This window comes from Passer montanus, unplaced genomic scaffold, assembly GCF_014805655.1.
Source record: "Passer montanus isolate IOZ18808 unplaced genomic scaffold, ASM1480565v1 scaffold16, whole genome shotgun sequence".
Lineage (NCBI taxonomy): Eukaryota > Metazoa > Chordata > Aves > Passeriformes > Passeridae > Passer > Passer montanus.
Window position 1 is genome coordinate 10,409,907 of NW_024363160.1, and position 22,028 is coordinate 10,431,934.

The 22,028-nt window shown below is 37.9% G+C and overlaps 1 protein-coding gene across 3 annotated transcripts in view; it reads left to right on the forward strand.

The window, feature by feature from the left end:
• Nucleotides 1-71: 71 nt before the first annotated feature.
• The window catches only part of PLAG1 (PLAG1 zinc finger), a 52,179-nt gene continuing 30,222 nt past the window's right edge, over nt 72-22,028 (forward strand). For all 3 annotated transcript variants that reach the window (XM_039702932.1, XM_039702934.1, XM_039702935.1), the window contains exon 1: nt 72-281. The gene's annotated coding sequence lies outside the window, so the exon portion shown is untranslated. The remainder of the gene's footprint in view (nt 282-22,028) is intronic.

Genomic DNA, 22,028 nt, shown 5'->3' on the forward strand with positions numbered 1-22,028 from the left:
CCGCAGGCGCCGGCGGCGGGGCGCGGCCGCGGCCCTGACTGACTGGGGGAGGCGTCCAACCCGCGGTGCGTGTGGGCGGCGGGCGGTGTGGGCGCGGCGTGTGCGGCAGGCTGGGCTGCACCGCAGCGCATACACTACAATGGCTGCTGGAAAGACGGGAAAGCAAACAATTTCCAGGCCCGCCGCGTCCAGCCCGAAATATGGGGAAAAAATTACAGAAAAATCGGAGAACACTGTAAAGGGTGGAAACGGGGCGCAGAGGGGATGCTGAGGCTCCCGCGGTGAGTCTGCTGCGGGTTTGGGGGGCAGGCGCCGGGGTTTAGCAGGGAAATATCAGGGTTATTTAAATTATGAAGGGGGAGGAGGAGAAGGAGGGGGGAGAGGAGAGAGGAGCAGCGAGCAGTGAGGAAAAGTTTGTGTTAACCATCCCTCCCTTCCATCCCTCTCCCCCCATCTCCCGCAGCCCCCCGCCGCCCCGCGTCGGACCCCCCCGGGGGGAAAAGCAGGGGAGGGGAGCCGAGGCGAGCGGTGCCCCCCCCCCACCCCCCTTCCCCTCCCTCGGAGGGAGAAAGAGATGATTTTCAGAAAAACCTCTCTCAGGAGTTTCCTCCACTCCTCCCCTCCCTCCCCGCGGCGCTCTGCTGGTTCGCGAGGAGCGGGCGAGGCGGCGGGGCTGCCCGTGGGACGGCAGGAGGGCGCGGGGTGCCCGCCGCCGACCCCCGCGGCGGCTGGGCCCGGGGCCGCGGGGCAGGGGCAGGGGCAGGAGCGGCGCGGCCGCCCCCTCCCCTCCTCGCCTCTCCGGAGCCTGTGCTGTGAATGCAGTGACAGCGGCGAGAGCGGCGAGAGAGGGAGCGGAAGACATTAGAGACCGCGGTGCCGAAAAATGAGGGAAAAAATTAATATAAATTCGCCCACCGCCTCAAACCGGACAAATTTTGCACAGAAATTTCCCCCGTGGACCCGGCTACCCGTGGGGTGTCCCCCGGACCTGGCGGCTGCGTCTTTGGGGGGATCCGGAGTGACTTTGGGGCACTCGACCCCCCTTTCCCGTCGTTTTTTGGACAAAAGTTTTTTTTTTCGTAATAAAGAAACGAATTTGCCTGCTCTCTCCCTCCGAGTAGCCCAGGAGCTTTTCCCTTCCCCATCGGTGTGTGTTTAGAGAAAAGTGTGAACCCAAGTAAGTGCTGAGTCGTGTTGCATTGGGGAGGGGGGTTTGCTAACTGAAAGCAGGAGAGATCCGGAGAGAGAGAGAGAGAGAGCAGGGACAGCTTGTTGTCAGTATCATAAACAACCAAAATGGAGGGAGAACTGAGGCATATAACAAAATAAAAATCAGAAAAAAATGCCAAAAAATACCTAAAAATCGGGGCTGCTCCCCCTTTTCTTCCTCAAGGTAACAGTATAAAACCCGTGTCTTCCCGAGACCGTTTTAAGGTTTCAGGGAGCAAGGAGTTAATATTTATTATTTTTTTTTTGTTGATGAATTCTTTGGAAAGGCAAAAGCCTCTTATAACTCGCCACCGACAATGAGAAAACGTGAAAATCCCTTTCAGGACAGAGAGGTAGGGGGAGATGATGGTGCAGAAAGTGTATAACTTGGGGGTAATGTGGAGTGATCCTAGATAAGATAAATGCTGGATGTGGTGCTTTATAACTTCCTTTTTTAATGCTTTTTTTGTGTGTGTGTTTTTGGGGGATTTGGGGAGGTGGGGGCTCTTTTCTTTTCCTCATTCTTTTTCTTTCCTTTTTTTTTTTTTTTTTTTTTTTTTTTTCGGACCGGAATGTAATGCTTTTGTAGTGTCACTTTCCTGATCTAATTAGGATGTGTGAGGCAAAGAGTAAACCTTTCCGGTTTATAAAGTGCATTTTCGTTGCCTTTGAATTTCAAGTTTTCTTGGTGGCTCATTCCTGTATTTGAGCTGGATTCTTGAGAGTGGTGTGGGGTTGAGCTAATGCTCCATAGGGAGAGCAGAGAGGGCTCGGGGGCAGGGCACCTCTTCTGCGGGTGGTTGCTGATTTCCCTGGCACGTTCGGTTCACCTGCTTGTCTCCTACAAAGAATGTATTCTGCAGTCTCCTCGTTTTATTTATATGAAATAATGATGCCTCATCTCGCCTCACATTGAAGTTAATGCGAAAGTGCTGCTGATGTTGGTTCCACGTGGGATCAGGGACATAGCAGGGCATTTTAAAGAGACAGCTTCTCTTTTCCTGGGGTTATCATCACCTCTGCAGCACCTCTGCCTCTAGCAGAGGGGTGGTTCGTTGTTTTTTTTTTCATGGAAAGGTATCAAATCGGCCCTAGCCTGATAAATTAGGGAAGGATAACAGGGGGAAACGTGCAGAATCGTTGGGATCAAAGCAATTCTTTTGTGTGTAGCAGGTCTTCAGGGGAGTTTTTTTGGTGTGTTAATTAAAATGCTGTGTTTTGGAGAGTGGTTTTTGGATTGTATGTTGCAGAAATGAAATAGTTTCAGGTTCTTTAATATTAAGATCTAGTGCTGTTCCGCTAGCTGTGAGTTCTGTGGGAGGAGATGAATTCCCTGTGTGTAGGGCAATTTCACAGACATTTTGTGCAAGTTGTGAAGTGCATTATTTTTACTTTGAATACATTCAGTTTTGTTGGGAACATGTGAGTTTGTTCAAAAGTTTATTCTATGCCTAAATCTCCTAAACCATCCCCAAAGGTTTTGAAAATACTGAAAAATAACTGTAGGTTTTAATTTGCCAAAGTAGGGACTCATTACAAGTACACCTTAGGTGTGTAGTTAAAACATCACTTGGAAGAATTGCCTCTGGCTTTATTTAAAGAAAGAAAAGTAATCCTAACTGTGGTCTGGTGTCATGTATATATGTGCATGTGTGTATGCATGCATGCTTTTAGCATGGGTTTTGGCTGATACTGGTTTTTTTCTTAATTTTTAACTTGTAAATGTTTAACTGTGATGATGTGAAATGCTCTGCTTGTCCCTGTTATCTCTTATGTATTTTAATTTTATTTTTGAATGTCCTATTTTAAAAAATTAGCATCGCCTCTTAACATGGCAATTTGATACCTTTATGAGGAGTTGCAATGTTGCCTTTACACTTGCTTTGTTTTTGGAGTCTTTGTACTTAGTTCTAGATTGAAAACTGAGTACAGGTATGCGGTTCTTGAGAGGGGAGATGGGGTACTGAACTTGGATGGAGGCTGTTGCAGCACATGTTTTCTGTGAATTTGTGAAAGTTGAGTAGGACTTGTGATAGCCCTCTGTGTTGAATAGCATGTGCTTGCAAATGATCTGTACCCTTTCTGCAAGTGTGACCAAAGAAACTTGTTGCCTAGGATAGCCTTGTGGTTAAAGATTTGGGCAGAAATCTCAAAGTTTTCCAGTGACTCACAGTTGTGAAAATTAAATCACATTAACTACTCTTAGGTTAGAAAAAAGGGTCATTAAGGAAGAAAGATTAATCATTTTGTATGAAGGAATGATATTGAATGTTTTTCCAAAATTGCCTTTTATGGTTTATAGATTTCTTTTGTAGTTAGTAAGAATTCAGACTTTAAAGTTCCTTTCTGAATATTTCTTAAACTGATCTATTATTTTTATTGACTGAAGTAACATTACCCTGGAATGCATAGAAATTTGATAAATTAATAGCAGTTCACCATATGTTGGTAGTTTTAATGTAGCAGTGTAGATAGACAGATGGTACTAGATGTGCAGAACTAACTTAAATAAACTAGTTAATGGTACTGAGAACTCTTCAAATGCTGTTTCTGTGACCATCAGTATGAAGTGCTTAACATGCCTCTACATTTTTACCTAAGTTGCAGCTTTTTAATCATTAATATTTTAATGCTGAAAATAGGTATAGACACTGGTAATAACAATGTGAAAGAAGCAGTGTTGTGGAGTATCTTTCTTGACTTACAGCTGTGTATTACAAAGTAAATTCAGTGTATCCAACCATAGTACAAAATTCAGGATTTAGGGTGGAGAAAGAGGAAAGGGTGTTCTCTCAGAATTTGATACTCTTCTAAACTGGATTTAATTTTAAGGTATAATCCAGATGGAGATAATAACAGCAGAAAAAATGTTGTTTAGGATTATTTTTTTACAAACTTACTCTTTTGTAGAAAACAGAATTCTTACAGTGATGAAGTGTTTTTTTTTAAATAAAAATACAAAGTAACTTTCAAAGCTTCCTTGTTCCAAGAGTTAAGATAATCTTCTTTATTATGTATTGGTCTGATTCCATACATGATACAGTTTGATTTTTTTCAAGATTTTCTAAAATTAAAACACCTGAGGAAACAAATACTATGGTCTGTTGTTGGTAAAGTTAACCTACTTTTTCTAGGTAAACAGAAGAGGTGTAAATGTATTAAAATCCTTTTTAGAGACTTACCAATCCTATTCAGTAATGTTTAAAAATTAATAACTACAGTATTCTACAACAGTACAAGCAAATACAGGAATCTAAAGTGACATGCATTCAGATTTCCTTGAATGCTTAGCTCAAATGTGTCTCTTGGTGTGTAGTTTTAATTTAATAATTATCCTGAAAAATTAGTTTTCAATTTAGAACTTCTGAAATTTAAATTAAGAAACCTTTAAAAAGTTTGTGTAGTTCCAAAAGACACTGTGTACAAAGCGTAGCCACTTCTAATGGTTGTCCATTTCTGCAGCTGGTTAGTCAAAATGGTGCCCTAAAGTCTCCTTCTTTCAGGGTATTGCATATGTTTTAAAATTAATGGGTTAAGGAGGGCACTACTCATGTTCTAAATAAACCACTGTTTGTAACTGTTCAAGGTTATTTTGTAAAATAGATGTTTTTACTAAACCAAAAGTTTTTAAAATTTTCTGTCCATAACCCTTTATGTTGTTAAAACCAGTTTTTGTGAACAAATACTTTTTGGTAGGGTTCTTGAACAAATTTATATGTTTACCAAGCAGAAATATTCTGGAAAACATGAAATCTGTTCAAGTACTTAGACCATTCTCAAATCAGTATAGACTTAAAAGGAGCTAGCAGTGACCACCACTGAAGTGATAGAGAACTTGCTTTCAAAGAGTTATTCTCCAAATATCTGCTACTAGTAAGGATTTAGCTTGCAGAACTTTTGAAAGAAATGTGCAGTATTTATCCACTGAACTGCTAAGCATCTTTAACTGATTACCAAATGTTTAGGTAGCCTTAAAAAACTATTTAAAATAATTCAAATATTAAAACAAAGTAACATTTGTATTGATCAAATATAAAATGTTTAAGTTTCTGAAGCATTGGAGTGGTTTTTTTTGCAGTTATCTGGGCATTTTGATAATACACATTTGTGTATTTTCCTCTAATCTAAAAAAACCCCACATCTAGAATTTAATTCAATTTATATTGATTCTTAAATTGTGTGATCTTGTAACTTGAATGTAAAACACTGATTAACTCTCAATATAATCACTTAAACAGATGCTTTTTTTTTTTTTAGTTGTCAAGGCATATAGTGAACATTTATCTGAAATTGCATAGATTGCAGCTACTAATGCATTTTTAATAAACAGTTGTCCACCAGATATCAAATGCAAAAGATCCTAATTGTATGCAAGCTCACAAAACCTAATATTAAACAGAACTGGTCACCATTACTGCAGATTCAGTTTTATTTTTATTTAGTTGTGTTGTTAAAGTGTTTTCTATCTACATCTGTACCACTGTTCACCTGTTATTGTCTCATCTTAGGACAAATAGCAGAAATCTGTAGAACTAGAGGGAGTTTTTTGACTTTTGAAAAGATACAGCATGCTTTTTAGAGTAGCTGTGTGCTCACAGTTTTGAAGGATGGGGCCTTCTCATAGGATGTATTAAAATTTTTGATATTTAAATGGACCCTGCATGTCTAGCAAACGGTTACTGTAGGATCATGGCATTAAAATTAACCACCGTATGTGTTAGGGGTTTGAGATGACTGTATAAGTACATACCTGACAGTGAAGTGTGGGAAAGGATATATAGTTATTCTCATGTTGAAGGAATAAACCAGTTTCTATTATAGCCTTCTCTGTAGCCTTCTTCTCTCTCCTTCCTGCTTCATTGCCTGTCCAGAGTGTAGAGATACCTTGTCAAATGCAGCCTTCTTCTCTCTCCTTCCTGCTTCATTGCCTGTCCAGAGATACCTTGTCAAATGCGTTAAAATACACAGCCAGAGTGATGAGCTATTCTATTCATGACCAAATCTGGTGGCTTGTATAGACTTACAGGGGGGCACAAAGAAAATAAAATGTGGCCCAATGGGTATTTGTTTAGAGGAAAGAGAGGGAAAAAAAACCCCACAGGTCTGAGCTATTATAAAACCAAAAAGTGAGATTAAAAAAAACGAATTCAGGCAAGTGTGGCTATAATGCATACAACAGTAACTCACAACTCTGAAGTAAAATACCTCAAATCAGATTTGAGAAAGTCAAGTGGGGGTCAGAAAAGTAAAACCTCAGAATTGCCATCAGATGCAATTAAGAAGTAACTATGTAAAGAAACTTGGAAAAATGCAAAAAGTGTCTGTTACAGTAAACTGAATTGCTATAATCTTCTTTTGCACTTAATGTGCTAAATTCCTCTCTCAAGGAAAATATCCCTAGAAATCAGATTAGAAAGTGTTTAAAGGGAATTATTTGTCAAAGTTGTTTTTTCACTTAAGTTAGGATAACTAATAATAATCTCTTCCATATTGCTGTAATAATACTTTATTTGATACAATTTAGCCATACAGATTGCATGTAGATTTACTTATGTATTCTGCAGGTAATTTACCAGTAGCCTGACACGGTGTATCTCTAACCCTAAGCTTTTCTTTATGGTTGTGAGTCACATCAGATTTGGCAGTCTGCAAGTGTAAACTATTTCTTAGGAAATAAGATGTAGATTACTGATTTTGCCTCATGCACATTTACTGTGAATTGCCAAATAACCAAAAAGGAACGAGGCTGTCAGAAAACTTAGCTTTCCTCTTCATGTATTGAGTATGTACTTGTTTTTGCTAGAGCATGAGTTTTCTAAAAAACCCTGCAAATCATCTGATTCTGAGTTAATGAGATCTCCCTATACTACATGTTTGAGCAGCAGAAAGACCCTGTGTACGCAAATCAGGTTTTACTGTCTCAAGTGCTTGTCACTTGTAATAAAACTGTTTACTGTGTGGTGTATGTATTTATCATGAATGTTACATTTATATGTGGGATAGATACACACATGCACACATTTTTAGGAGACATTTAGGGACAGTATCATGTCTTTTGAATCAGTTGTGGTATAGGAATATTTTTTTTAGGAGATCTTTTTGAAGGAAAGGCAGAATGAGAGATTCTGGCAGCTTGCTATTAAATTTCAATCAAGCCAGTATAGTTAGTAATAAAACATTTACAAGTTTGTAAATGTTAAGTTTCTTCAAACTCCTACTGTCACGTGTGGAATTTTCATTTATACTATTTTGCATTTACTGCAGCTGCCTACATGCAAGGCTTAGTAATACTGCATTTATCACATGCAAGTATAGATAAAATATAAATATATAAAAGTAGAAATTGCCTGCAGCTGTTCTTATGTTTTCATAAGATGATACATTACAAAGGTGTAAATTTATGGTATTAGCTACCTGCTATCAGTTACTGGTGCTCTTCTCACAAGTACTCTAAGAAGAGTATTAAAGTAAAATAAAACAAATATAAAATATTGTCAGGGTTTTGTGTTCTGTTTAAAAGCTAAACACAGTATTGTTCAGGCTTATTTTGTTCACTGGAAGTTACTGTGATCAATACTTACATAGTAATAATAGATACTAGGAAATATTGAACCACCTAGCTTAGAGAAGAGCCTAGACATAAATTCCAGTTATTTAAATCCTTAGGCTTTTTTCTTCATCTGTGATTTGAAGTTTTCTTTTATTCTTTTAAATACTAGGATTGTGCTCAGACTAAACCACTCCTAATTATGCCCCAGCACAAACATATTGCTTATGGCTATATTTTAATCAGTTTCAGAAAAAGTAATAAAAATATTATTGCATCTGTCAAAGGATGGTGTTGCTACATGCTATTTTAAATGGTGTTTAAGTACAGTTATAAGCATACCAGTACAATGAAATCAGTTCTATTCCTAAACAACAAAGTTACATTATTTTTTACTTAAAAAGTTAACCAAGAATCCTAATATGTTAATTATCCTAATTATTCAGGCTGGTTTTAGTATGTGTTGAAATTGCTTTAAAAAGTGTACGAGAAATATTTATATCAAACTTGTTTAATTTCTCATTACTTGTAAAATGTAATGTTTTCCCTGTTATAATTTTAAAGGGTTTTTTGTCTTAGCTGCCTGAGTGTATCCTTTTCTTTTGGATTCGCTCTTTTCTGAACTCAGCACTTCTTTAACTTGTTTAAAACTCTTTTATTCTCTCAGAATCCATTTGTGTCTCTTTAAGTTTAGTTATTGATAATTTTTGTACTACAAAAATTGTGCCAAGGAGTACTGTGAAATTAACTTGAGCTGGTGATGCTACAAATAGAAAAATTGAGTGCTGAGTAATACAGGAAACTTAATCATGATGGTGTCTGGGTGATGGGAATAGTCCCTAACTGGATGAATATTAAACTTATCCGTGAGGAAAAGATGTCAGGTCTTGTCAAATATGTGCTATCATTTTTTCTCATAAGAAATACTTAAACATACCTCTAGTGTCAATTGCTGTAGAAGGCAAACAGAAATCTAGATTATACTTTCAGAAATGTTAAACTGTGAAACAAGATTCTTGGGGGGAAAAATGGTTGTAGAGGTCTCTCCTGTATTATTTCACCTTTGAAAACTTGGTCACTTCAGAGTATTTGAGAACAAGTAAGTTAAGCCCATACTGAAAATACATTTCAATTTCTAGTACAGTTTTTATCTATGCATCATGTAAAACAAACTTCTTGGTCTTTATTATACTTAAATATTTTTACTGAAAAGGAAGTGCATTTAAGCAGTCTTTAACTACACTGATTGCTTGTCACTTTGATTGGAGTAGCAAGATGCTTTAGTTTTGGGAGGTTGGATATGTGTTATTATTTTCAGTTTTTCTGTAGTTTGACTAATAAAACAACTGAACATAAAAAGAAACTCAATCTTTCTTCAATCCTCAAGTGAGAAGACAGATGTGGTCAAAAAGGTGCTCTGGTGACTTAAATCACTGCCCCTCAGTCCTCTCAAAATATTTAAATCATATGAATTTGTGATATCAGTCACATAGTCGTGTTGCAACCTTGAAACTGATAATATATTCAGTTGTCTTGAAAGGAACTCCATAATTCTTCATTAGCAGATTAAATTTCCTAAAAGTTTTGTCTGAATAAGAACTTGAGTACTGTGCTGCTTGTTCCATTTTTCATCAGGAACCAAGCAAAAAAAAGTCTCTCAACTCCAAGCACAGCCTCCAGGATTTAATGGATGCTCCAAATGACTGCTCTTGTCATAGTTTTAGGTGTTAAACTGTGGTTGAAGGTCAAATAATCCCTTCTGCTATGCATCCAAATTTCATCATAAAGGAGGTAGTTTGGTATTTGAAGGTACTTTTAGTGTGAAAGTTTCATGTAGGCAACTTAAAAAAAGCTAAAAGGCAGGCAGAAATTAGCTGTCAGGTTGCAAGTGCTTTGTTACTGTCCTGTGAAGTATACTTAAATCCCATTTCTTACTTTGGGATTATAAGACTCATAGTTTGAAGAAGAAGGAGCTTAACTTAGAGCAGTTAAGTACAGTTCAAAAAGAGCTTAACTGTTAGTTCTTCCTTCCCAAATAGATAGAAAATTTGCCACCATTTTGGCTGACAACAGCCTCTGGAGAGGGACTTCTCATAAGGGTGTGTAGTGATAAGACAAGGAGTGAAACTGGCGGCAGGTAGGTTTGGGTTAGACATTAGGAAGAAATTCTTTACTGTGAGGTTGGCAAGGCAGCAGAACAGGTTACCCAAGAAGCTCTGGGTGTCTCCTCCCTGGAAGTGTTCCAGGCCAGGTTTGGTGGGCTTTGAGTAACCTGGTCTAGTGAAAGGTGTCCCTGCCCATGGAACTGGACGATCTTTAAGGCATCTTCCAATTCAAACCATTTTACAATTCTATAATATATCCAAACTTTTTGTTACTTAGGCCTTTGTAGGAAGGTTATGAGGTCTCCTGGACAAAGATTATATTGCCTTTGTGAATTAACTTATGAATTAACTGTTACTAAGCAACTTTGTAATTTTGTGATGTGATTTTGTCTTTGGGGGTACATCTGAGAGAATGTAGTCAAAATTGCTTCACTCCCTGTGCATGAGAAGAGTTCTGACCCACAGAGTGCATGTTATGTCTTCTTGCTTTGAGTATTTTTAGACTGGTTATAAGGGGGTAAAAAAAACGAATCATTTTTTAACCTCTACTTTCTGCATTTGTCACTTGTTTAGGAAGTGTGTTTCTTGATATTTTTTTTTAGTATGTTGCAGTGGCTGGCAAAGTTATTGAATGATCTGAACTATAGAATTTCTAAGTGGAAGAGGGAGATGTTTTCCCATCTGATCTTGACCAGATTATTTGAAAGTTTCCTTTTCTTTTCAATGGTGCTTTGCTATAAATGAAAACAAATTAAACTAAGCAGCTAGTAAAAAATGGATGGCCCAGGTTCCTATTGCAAAACTTATTAGAATCTAGTTGGATGCTAACAATTCCTTTCACTGTGGACCTTTGAGATACGAAGCCTGTATTTCATGCTTTCCAAACATCACCATTTCCATCTGTCAAATTCTAGGTAGGGCATTAATAAATGTATGGTAGTAACTGCATGGTCTGTAATGCCAGCATAATGAACCTCTCTCAGAGTGAGAGATCTGTGTTAAAACTGAAGTGCTTCTCAGGGAGTGGTGGTATTTCCCCATGATCTTTTTTTTTTTTTAATACTACATGCATTTGAGATTGTTTCAGATGGCACTCATTGAAAGGGGCGGTCTTTCAGGTGGGCAAGAAGCAAGCTGTTCAAGGTTTTTTCTAGTAAATAAAACCCAGTATTTTTGTAGCTTCATTCAGAAGCTGGTGATCATTGAGGGTACATCATGGAACAGTAGAGTCATGTGCTTCTCGGCAGGGGATGCTCTTAATGATGGAACTACAGTGTCCTGAATGTGGAAGGAGCAGATCAGCAGTGAAGGATTGGTTACTTTCTAAAGTGTGAACAGGGAACTGCTTAATTCTGGCTTTTACAAATAAATTAATTACTTGGAATAAGATGCTTCCTTTACTTACTGGCATTCTAATTTTTTCCTGAAGTATCAGAAATGGACACTTAAGGATGATTTTACAAGCCTGTCAAATTGAAAGGGCAATTAATGTAACCAAAAGTGAAGTTAAAATGTTCAAAAAATATTAAACTGTCTTGAAAGCAAAGAAAAATAACTGCTGTACTAATCTGATAATATTTTTCAATGAAGTAAATAATACTTATGTGTCATGAGAGATTTATTTAGCAATAGCTTGGATCCCTCAATAAGAGAATGTTGGTAGATTAGTATATTTGTTAATATAACACATAATGTACATAATTTAGAAGATTATGGTTTTTGATAACAAAACCATCCTAACTCAATCACAGAAAAAAATTACATTGTGTCTACATACATCCATAACCTAGATATGCCTGGGTATTCAGAAGCTTCCATGATGATTTCTGTTAGCAGTACAAACACAAAGCTCTTCTGCTACATTCAGATAGTGCATGATAAAGTGCTTTCTAAAGTTAGTGAGTGTTGGTTTGGGGGGGTTTGCATTCAGAATTAAAGTGATACGTAGCAAAGTGGTACTGTGCTGACTTAGTAGCACAAAATATTTTAGTCCAGTGTTGAAAGTACATATTATAAAACTTGTATGTGGGTGTTACATGGCTCTGGAATTAACTTTCTAGAAATATGGAAATTACCTAGGAAAACAAGTATTTTGTTTTATTAGAACTGCAGTTTCCCTCTGGTGGATTTGCCTTTAATTGAATTGTGCTCTGTGATTTTTCTTTTTCTTATTATTTGCACAAAATTGTGCTCATGCTCTTTCCTCAAAAAAAAAAAAATACAAATAGTATTGTATTCCTGCTGTGATTATTATGCATAACATCTCTGACTCAGCAGATCGAAAGTTATGTTTACTGGAAAACAGAATTAACATTTTGTAACTTTTTTTAAGAACACTTAAAAACAGCTGTGTCAAAAGAGATTATGTTTTTAACATGCTAATCCACTAAATCATCATACATCGCTCTCTAGGCAATGTTTTTATTCTAAGCAGCTACCTCTTACAAGAGCCCATCTGAGAGATTTCAGGATAGCCCAGAAATATACCCATGAACTTGAGTTCTTAAGGAGAGAGATGTCCTCAATAGAATGCATAATACCTTCATTATCAGATTGAAAATATTTTTTTCCAAGAACTGACAGCATGTTTTGGCCTCCTCTAAGAAGTTCTGGCTATTGGGGACAAATTGATGATTAAAACTGGCAGATGCAAAATTTTTTTTTGCACTGGGAGGGGTCATAATTCCTAATTTTGATGGAGAATATTATATTGTGATGACCAAATACCTGAATAGAGTGCTGTACTGATTAGGGAAAAGACAGAGGTGTATGAGAATTTGTGCCAGCTGGATTGGAGACTCTGAGATTCATCTGGATTAGTTGTTTCAATTGCTAATCTTGCCCCATGTTCCTCTGCCACTTTGTTTTCTGAAGTTGTCTTTTCAATGTTTGTAACTGTATACTGTTGCTGAGTAAAGAGTCACACAGACGTGGGAAACAACAGTACTGACTTGGCAGAAAACTCGGTAAAGTGGAAAAAATGCAACAGAAAAACAGAGTTCTGTCCTATCTTTTGACTTCAGAAATCTTAAGTGTTGCTTTTAAGAACAGTACATATATGTGTGGTAATCTAAAATTTACCTGTATGTTGACTGTCTCTGTGTACACCAGTAATAAATACCAATACAAGGAATTTTTTTGTATTTAGTTGGATTACTGTGCAAAATTTCCTGAAACAGCATAGAAGTAACCATTTTCATTTATTTTTTAAATGCTAATTCAGAATGGTACAACATCAGTAAAAAGCCTAGTTAGTTGTTACTATGTGATACTCTATTCTGGCTAGTTATGGAGGTCTATTTAATGTTATCTGGCAGATTAGAATATTTAACTTGAAAATGTGCTATTGCCTGACTGGCAAGTTGGGACATTGCCTGCTGTGATTTCTTACTGGCAAGAAGTCTGTTTTAAGGCAAGCTTGGCCATACTTGAAACTAACAGAGTTAGCTAAGGTTTGATACGCTGCTTTCTTCTTTAGAAAACATCTTCTGGAATTTGTGCCAGTGTGGTTTTGGACTGTAGAATGTGCAGTGTGTGTAGAATGACTGTAGAATGTACAAGTGTGTTTCATACAATGTAAGTCTCCTCAGGTTTGGTGGCATGAACCCTGTCCATTGATGTCATTCTGTGGGGTTTTTTTTACTCTGGTAGTCAGTAACCACATATGGCCAGAGCACAATACATCGTGGCTTTGATCTCGTCCCTGTATAACCACCTGCAAAGAGCAGTGCTGTAAAGAGACACAGGGAGAATATGGGAAGGAAGGTATTATGTGATGCAGAGAAAAATGAAACATTGTCAGGCCTACACTGGTGATGTAGCAATAGTCCAAAGAACTGTCCCCTCACTGTGCTTTCCTCACTGCACCAAGTAGCCTGAGATAGTACTTCCGACATAACACCTAGGGATTATGTTAGTAAATAAAGTATTTTCCACAAAGCGTTATATGTATTAGCAGGTGCTGCATGGAAGCAACTATGCCAGTCTTTATGTAAATTGTTTTTAAATAGACTGTTGAATATGGTGGTGTTCCAAACAGTCACGGTTTAAAATAGTGATAAGGAAGAAATTGTTGTCAAGTATTTTGTTCTGAAGCTGTATACTGAATCGTCCTGGCAGATAGAGTTCTTCATTCTTCCAGGGCTGGATTTTCACTGAGCAATTAGATGCAGTTACCTATATTTGTACTGATTCCTGAAATTATCCCAAAGGGCATGAGAGGGATAACACTGAAAACTGGTACATAAATCACTTCGTGGAGCTGGGTTGTTAGCTGCGTTAGTAAAAAAATATGTTCTTTGACTCACCGATTTAAATATAAAAAACCTAAAAACAAATACCTAGAGAGTTTTGTATGTAGTTAGGATAGGGTATTACTCAATTTATATGTATGGCCAGTGCAGAAACAGAGAATGTCTCTAAATTCAGCAAGTGGTGTGTGTTGCTCTAAAGGCAGCAAGTGACTCATGTGACTGTCTTAGCAGCTGGGCAGCAAGATTAGAGAGCTACTATGTACACATTCCCTTACTGAGGGGTCCAAACTATTGCTAAATGAAGTTGTATTTCTGCCAGAAAGTGAATAACAGGCATAAGAAAATATAATAAATAAGTGTGTCATCAGGTTAGTGCAGTAGTTATTTCAGATAGTCATTAAAGGGGAAAAAAAACCCAAATGCAGCTTTTCCAAGTTTCATATTTAAAAGATGTTTGTCCTTTTTTCAGACTCTAACTTCATATGAGATTACATGTGAAATGTCCCTTTCAATTTTGAGATTTGGAAAAGTTAGCTTGAAATGGCTGTTTCTGACACTGCAAGGAAAAAAAATGAGAATGTTAGTGAGTGAAGGATCTTATTCCAAAGAACTCATTTATTTGTAAAAGTACTAAAAATATGCTTGTATCATGAAGTATTTTGATTTGAACTGAAATTGGCAAAGTGTGTATTTCTTGGTCACTTGCTAATTTGAAGACTTATTCATGATGTTATTCCTCATGTATTTCCTAATTGTAAGAATTTGTGAAGTTTGTTCCAAATTGTCTTTAAGTTTTCCTGGCATGCCAGTATGGATTAGTGGAATATGTATTCTTTTTATTTTTTCTTATGTTTCCCTAATCTAATTTTGGTTGGTTGTTGTCTTTTTTTTTTTTTCCTCAGATTCTTGCTTTTCTTAAGAGAGTTGCTAAACATTTGTGAATGCTTTGTTCTTTAAACATAATGTGTTTACAGTTACACATTGAATTTCAACTATAATTTATGGATTTAAACTGAAAACTGCAACTCTGTCAAACTTATCTTCAAGATTAACCCTCGGGAGAACTCTTTTGAGTCTTGAGGACCAGAGAACATACACTTGACTGTTGCAATCGAGTAAATTGATACAGAAATCAAGAAGATGTAAATATGAAGCTCCTTAATGCTATTTTTAGTGTCAACTTTCAGACCATAATTATGTTTTAAAGATGAGAATGTATTTACCGAAGAGGAGCTTTTCTATTTAAAAAGCCAAATCAGACAAGTCAAGCTCATGATAAATTCCTTATAGTAAAAGAGGACCAGAAGAATGTGTGTTCCTAGTTGTCATCACTGTGTCCCAGTGTCCTGAACAAGGTTAAACTGTTTGTTTGTTATTTTGCTTCAGGTTTTCTGGATTTCTGCTTTCTCTGTTTTTCTGTCTAGCAATGACTTGTTTCTCATCTTGTTGTTCTTTCCTGTTTATTCCAAGTTTCTGCAGCTTTACTCAACAATGGTTTTCAGTTATATCTCTAAGAAAAGATGGAGAGGGCATAAAATAAGATTGCCCAGAGCAGTCAGTTCATCTGAAAACTACCTTCTCCAGGTGGATGATAATTTTAATAATGCTTCCAAACACCTTCATCTGACCTTATTTTTACACATTTAGATTTCTTTGTAATCAAAGCTCTTATTGTTTAGTGTTTTGAAATCTTTGATTTATAGGAAAAGTTTACTTTAGGTTTTGTTTTGATTCATTCTTTCTGAATGTTTCATTACTACTTTTTTTAATGTACCCTTTTTCTGTACCAGATTTCTTTTGTATTCTGCTTTCAGTTTCCACTTCCAAATTACTCATCAGTTGCAAAAGAAAAATGTTTCTGCACTTCTTAGTCCGATGTTGGTCTGTGAAATAGGATCACTAGGAAGCAGGAATGTTTGTGTATTGACAATTGCTTTATAGATAAAGTGCTAGCAGATTGTGACCAAGGATATACATACCTGCAAAATATATCGATCCTCTGACTACTTGAATGCTTCACTGAATTCTTGCATGCTGTTCATAACACATTCCTTGAGGTGAACCATCTGAAATATCCATCTGCCAGCAGGGTTTCAGCTCCTGGGTGTTGCTGCCCTGTGTTGTGTGCCACAGCAGCTTCACAGGCTTGGACTTCCTACCCCCACCGCCTCTCCCCAGGGAAGAGCTCTGCCATACTGCACTTTTGCTGAGCTCTTATCCTTTCTTCTGCAGTGTGCTTTGTTTTGTTAGAGCACCTTTGCACAGCTGGAAGAATTATATAAAATAAACAGCTGCCCTGAGAGGATTTTTGCATTAATTTGGACTTCGGCTTGTTTGTTTGTACCTTTCAGAATTACACCCAAAATTTCTTAGCCACAAGTTTGTGCTGCTCCACTGAACTAAAGAGGGAAGTATCTTCTCATAGATTCTAAGGAGGAAAATTCTTAATCCACCTCTAACCAAAAATACAGTATCACTTTTGATAAATGTGGTATTCAAATGTCCAAGGAGAAGCAGCTGAACAAGATCGGACAAAAATATCTTGTATTTGTATGAGATTGCCTCTTGTAAGCAGTCGTGCTTTAAGAAAGAATCTCTCCTATTCCTTTCTTGATATAGTCCTCCTCCCCCTGCTCAGTCTTGCCATTCCATTCTTAGGATCGGGAATTATCCTGGTGTTTGCTTCTTGGCGCTGTTAGAAAATCATGGATATTTTGAAGGAAGTTGAGATGCTGTTTCTGATGCTATTTGTATCCTTCCGGTGAGAGTTTCGCAGTGTCAACTTGTGGTAGTGTGTGCCACCTGCCCAGTATGCTTTTCTTTGGCAAGGAAGGCCCACAAATGAGAAGAAAAAATGGTTTTGGGGAAGTTGGCAATTCTTTTTTTTTTTTTTTTTTAAAGCCTCAACCTGTGCTCTTTGACAGCATTTCTTAGGGCTAGAGTTGTTGTCTCACCTCTTTTTCTTGCACTGGGTGGGGGTGGGGGGCGCTGGCAAGTTGTCTGGAAGCTGTAAGTTGATCAGAAGAGACTCTTAGCTCTTCAGTTTCAGATGGGATCGTGGTATTTGATTCTCTGAAGAGTTGACGAGCTTCCTGGTGAGGAGAGAGAATTTTAATAGCTACCTTTGGAAAGCGAGAAATCTTAGTTCTGAAGTTGGAGAGAGCAAGCCCTTTGGGGCAAGCTGAAAAGTAAAGCACGGGAAGGTTTGGAGCCTAGATAACTGAAACACTCTTCTCCAGTAACTATAGATACTGTGGTCTTTCACAGGAGAGCACTGGACAGGAAGAATGTTTGTTTCCAAGCACCGGTGACCGGCGAAGAATAAATAGAACTAAAGGAGGCTCTAGGAGTTGTGTTGCTTTGTTAATGTCTTTTTTAAAAAAAATAGCATCCATTTTTAGGATTCAGTGTACTAGAGGCTGAAAAGGAAAACACAGCAGGCATCTGTCCTTCCCCTGACAAGCTAACAGTATTGCTTGAAAGAGGAGAACTGAGACATGTGGAAAGGAAAGGGAAAAAAGCAGTTAGAGTACTTGCACTTACATGTGTGCATGCTGTTTAATTTTGTGTGTTAATTTAACAATATGGTACAACAGAGGCTCACAAAGCCAAATTATGCTCCTCTCAGTCATCACCGTGGGCATTCCTATGCTATCCTGTTTTTCAGGCTGTGGATCATTGAAGGCAAATATCCAGTGGGATGCTGGTTCTCAGAGCAGTATGTATCCCACAGATGGGAGTTCACAAGCCAGTTTTCTGGCTGGAAACTTATACATGGATCTTGACAATGGAACATATTTATACAGAGTTCTGGTATGCTCTCTAGCACGTTGGATGTTTTGCTTCAGGCTCTGGATACTTTGAGAAAACCTGCACAACAGCCACAGTCCCTGCTCTGGTGAAATGCCGAGCTGCTTGCACGCTGTTTGTGGCTCTTGTGATGCAGAGACACCTCTTGCCCAACCTGCACCATGATATTTACACTGTAAAGCACCTTGATTCCAAAGGAGGAGAGCCTGCAGTGCATGCACAGGATAAAATGCAGTGAGAATAAAGTAAATTACTCCTGTGGGTTTTTTTCTTTAGTTGTTTATTTAAGAATCAAATTTCGGTGGAATTTTTGGAAGAACCTGTTCTGAGATTACTAGGCAGCGTTTTTTCAAAACCATTGTCTTCATAATCTGTTTAGAACGCAGCTTTCACTGCCTTTCACTTCAGCTTCAGGCACTAAGTATTTCTGCAAATCACTCCTTGTAGACACATGCCAAGGACTGGGAAAATTAATGACCTTCTCTGTAGCATTTAGTTCAAATGACACAGAGATCTCTAGCAGATTCTGAGACCTCTAGGACAGTGGTCAATTATATGACTCAAAACATTGATGTCTGAGTTACTAATGGGATTGTGGAATAAGTAATTAGAAAACTGGCTGAATTTGGGTAGAGTTCACAGGAATGACAGCTAGATCACTATCCCTGTCTAATTTCAAGTCTCCATCTCAAAGAAAGGTGTTTAAAGGAAAAGTAGGAAAAGTGTGCCAGAATTTTTTTACACAGACAAAACCTTTTTTTCTGTTAACCTTTATGTTTTAGAAATGCACTGTTTTGAATGAACAAAAACTGAAGAAACAAAACAGGGAAGCAGACACTAATTTGTAAAATTTCAGCCCAAACAATGGCAGTTTGGCAAAGTTATAGGTTGGCTTAAATAGAGGAGTTTATCATATAATGGCAAGTGTTTGGCAGCATGGTGAAATGTGATCCCACTCATTCTGCAAATATACTGGATTTGAGTTCACATTTGTACTTACTGACAGCAGTGTTGGTTTTTGTGCAAATTAACAGAGGAAGTGTCTTGCTTTGAAATCAAGGGTGGCTAACTGTTACAGGAGGGCTTTGCAGCCTGATCAAGACCTGAGATGACAGTATTTTTATTTAACCTGATAAATGCTGATCAAATTCTATCCATGCGTTTTATGTAGTAAGAATAGTTATACTTGTGTGTATATTAAAACCTGGTGCTGTGTTTCTGGCACTGGCAAAACCAAAGTTACTTTGTCATGAAAAGTTAAGAGGAATAGCAATGATAGTCCCAGAGTATTCTCCTGATCTTCAATAATCCATTTGTCAAAGGCTTCCTGAGCTAAATAAAATGAGTTTATATTTACTAACCTTTACTGGACTTTTTCAATAACTTTTTTGTGTTACCCCTTGAGCTTTTGCAAAGTATCTAAACGTGCTGTTGCAAGGAGTTCAACTGCAGATATGTTTAAAAGACAGATGCACTGTCTTCTCAAACCTGTGTTCTTTTGTTTAATTTCACATCTCCAGCTCTTTCATTGGAAGAGCTGCCAGTCTGTTCAGTTTTCTCTCTCCAGCTGCTTCAGTTGTGGTATACTTGCATGCTATTCATTTGCATCTCCCTTTTCTTCATGTGTATTGATTTATCCAGAAACTCCACTTGCTTCTTGGAGCTTGACATCCTTTTCTAAACTACGTTGCTTCTTCACTGATAGGTTTATTCTTGTGTCCTTCTACCCACACCCCAGTTGTTCATTGAAGTTTATGCTTTCTTGCCTGGTGTAGATGTCAGTATAGTATTTCACTGCATATTGGGAATTGTTAGGAAAGAAATCAGACAGGCAGTAATCTGTGGTGTGTCTCATCAATACAGTACAAGAGCTACAATACAGTACGTAGCAATGGCAAAGATACAGGAAAAGGTGATTAATGAAAAAAATAGTGAAACAGTTTCTGTGCATGGAAGGCCTTAGTTGGTTTAGACTTTTCAGTTCTGTAAGAGACTACAAAAGGGAGAGTACTGCAAACAGTGGTTTTGTATCACAGACAAAATGATAAAGGAGCCATGAGTGATATTGATGGAATAAAGGGTCAGCAAAATCTTTAGCTAAGAGGAAAATGAAGTAGTGGCAAATAGGCTCAGAACAAGCTAATAGAAAGCTGTTGTTAAGAAAATGTGAAATTAAGCTGTGGCACTCCTTGCCATGGGATGTTGTCGGTACAAAAGATTACATGGGCATGAGAGGGGGCTGCAAAACTAGTGGAAGAGGGGGGTATTAAATCTGTCTAGATCTCTAAGTCACTAAATCACAAGTGGTGATACTTCCCCAAAATACTGCACATTTGTCTTCCTCATGACCTGCTGTTGGCTTTTCCTGGAGCAAGGCTGCTGGGCTGATGGACTTTCGCTCTGGCCTGCAAGGACCATCGTTGTGTTGCAATGAGTATTCAGGGACCCCGAACCGGAACAAATCACCCAGAACTGGAACAAATCACCCTGGCTGAGCCAGATGCCTCGCTGTCACAGAAACCACGTCTGTCTCTGTGAACCTGTATAGAGCCACTTGCAAACTACTGAAGTTTTTTCCACGTAAACTTAAAGCCAGTGTTGTGTTGTCTAGAAAGCCTTTTAATTTCCAGCCTAAACTTATTTTGATAAGCTTACACTTCCACTTCTTTATTGCATCCCTACTGACAGTCTCTTTGGTTTACTTCTTAAGAACGTCTCTTTTTTTTCCCTTTGGTCACATGTTTCGTTGTGCTATTCCAGATAAATTTTTTGTGAATATGTATAATACCAGATCTATACATGGTGTTCCCAGCAAGATTTTGGTAGTCCACTATGGTGGTGTCTTCCTGCACTGAAAATACAGCTGCTTTTTTTTGAATCATTATGTTTTATTCCCTCTGAAACAGTTTTCTTTAGTGACTTTTGCTAGCTGGTTTTAGAAGGGTTATACTCAATTTTTTTCCTTTTCTGCTGCTTCCAGCTAACAATTCATCACTTCTCAGCAGAAATCACTGTCTCCAAGATCATTACTCTGTTGTTTGTTGTTCCTTTTCATCCTGCTTCTGTCCTTAAGATTTGTTACCATTTTTCTTGTGTGTTGTTTCAGTCTGCACCATACTTCTGCTACCTCCTAGTTCCATATTTTCTGCATGTTTTTGTAGTGCTCACTTAAAGGCATAAAAAAATTCTAAATGGAAGTATTGAATCAAAAAAGACTAAAGACCAATCTTGGCAGAAGTCCCTAGCTAACATCCTTCTACCTTTTTCTGAAAGAAATCTGTTTTCATCTCCTCTTGATCTGCTGCTTTTCCTCTCGTACTATTCTTGAACTAACTCCTCTCTTCTCAGCTCAACAAATTACTGCTCAGGTGTTAGTATAGAATAATCCTTATTGAGTGAGACTAGAAATGTTGTGCTTCTTTTGTATAAAGACTGTAATGTTGAAGAAAAGCTGGGTGTTTGACATGGTTCCAGGCTTTAAAATTCATGTGGCATTTTGTTTGATTTTTTTTTGTTTATCTTCATGTTTTCATTATTTCATTGAAAATGTGCTCCAAGCAAGAGGCTATGCTATCATCATTAGTTGCATGTCCAGATAACTTTTCTCCACCTTTCTCAATATTGAAATGAGGCAAAAAGTGTGCACTTGGATTTGATGCTGTTGTGAGACTGTTCTATCTCATCACAGCCTTGCTTCCTGTTAAATCAGAAGATAGTATTAATATTTTCAATATACAAGGTAAGATTATATAAGTGTGGTAGGTGCTTTTTTTTTTTTTTTAAATTCACCTTTCAGAGGGCCCTGTGTTGGTCTCTGTGGTTGACAGCCATCTGTGGTGCAGAGGACTGTACACTTCTACATTTTTTTCACTCTAGTAGGAGTAGTGAGTTCAAACAGTTGCCCAGTGCTCTCCCTGGTGTGATTATAGATGTTTGGCAGACTTAGATCGCACCAAGTTTATTCAAGGAGATCTGTGCACTGCCAATAATAATATGAACTTGGTCATTTAGCACCTTTTGTCACCCTGCTAAAATGAGAGCATATCCCAGTGTTGTGATACTCCACTATTAGTCTGCTGTGCTCAGTCTGTTCCATAAGGTTGG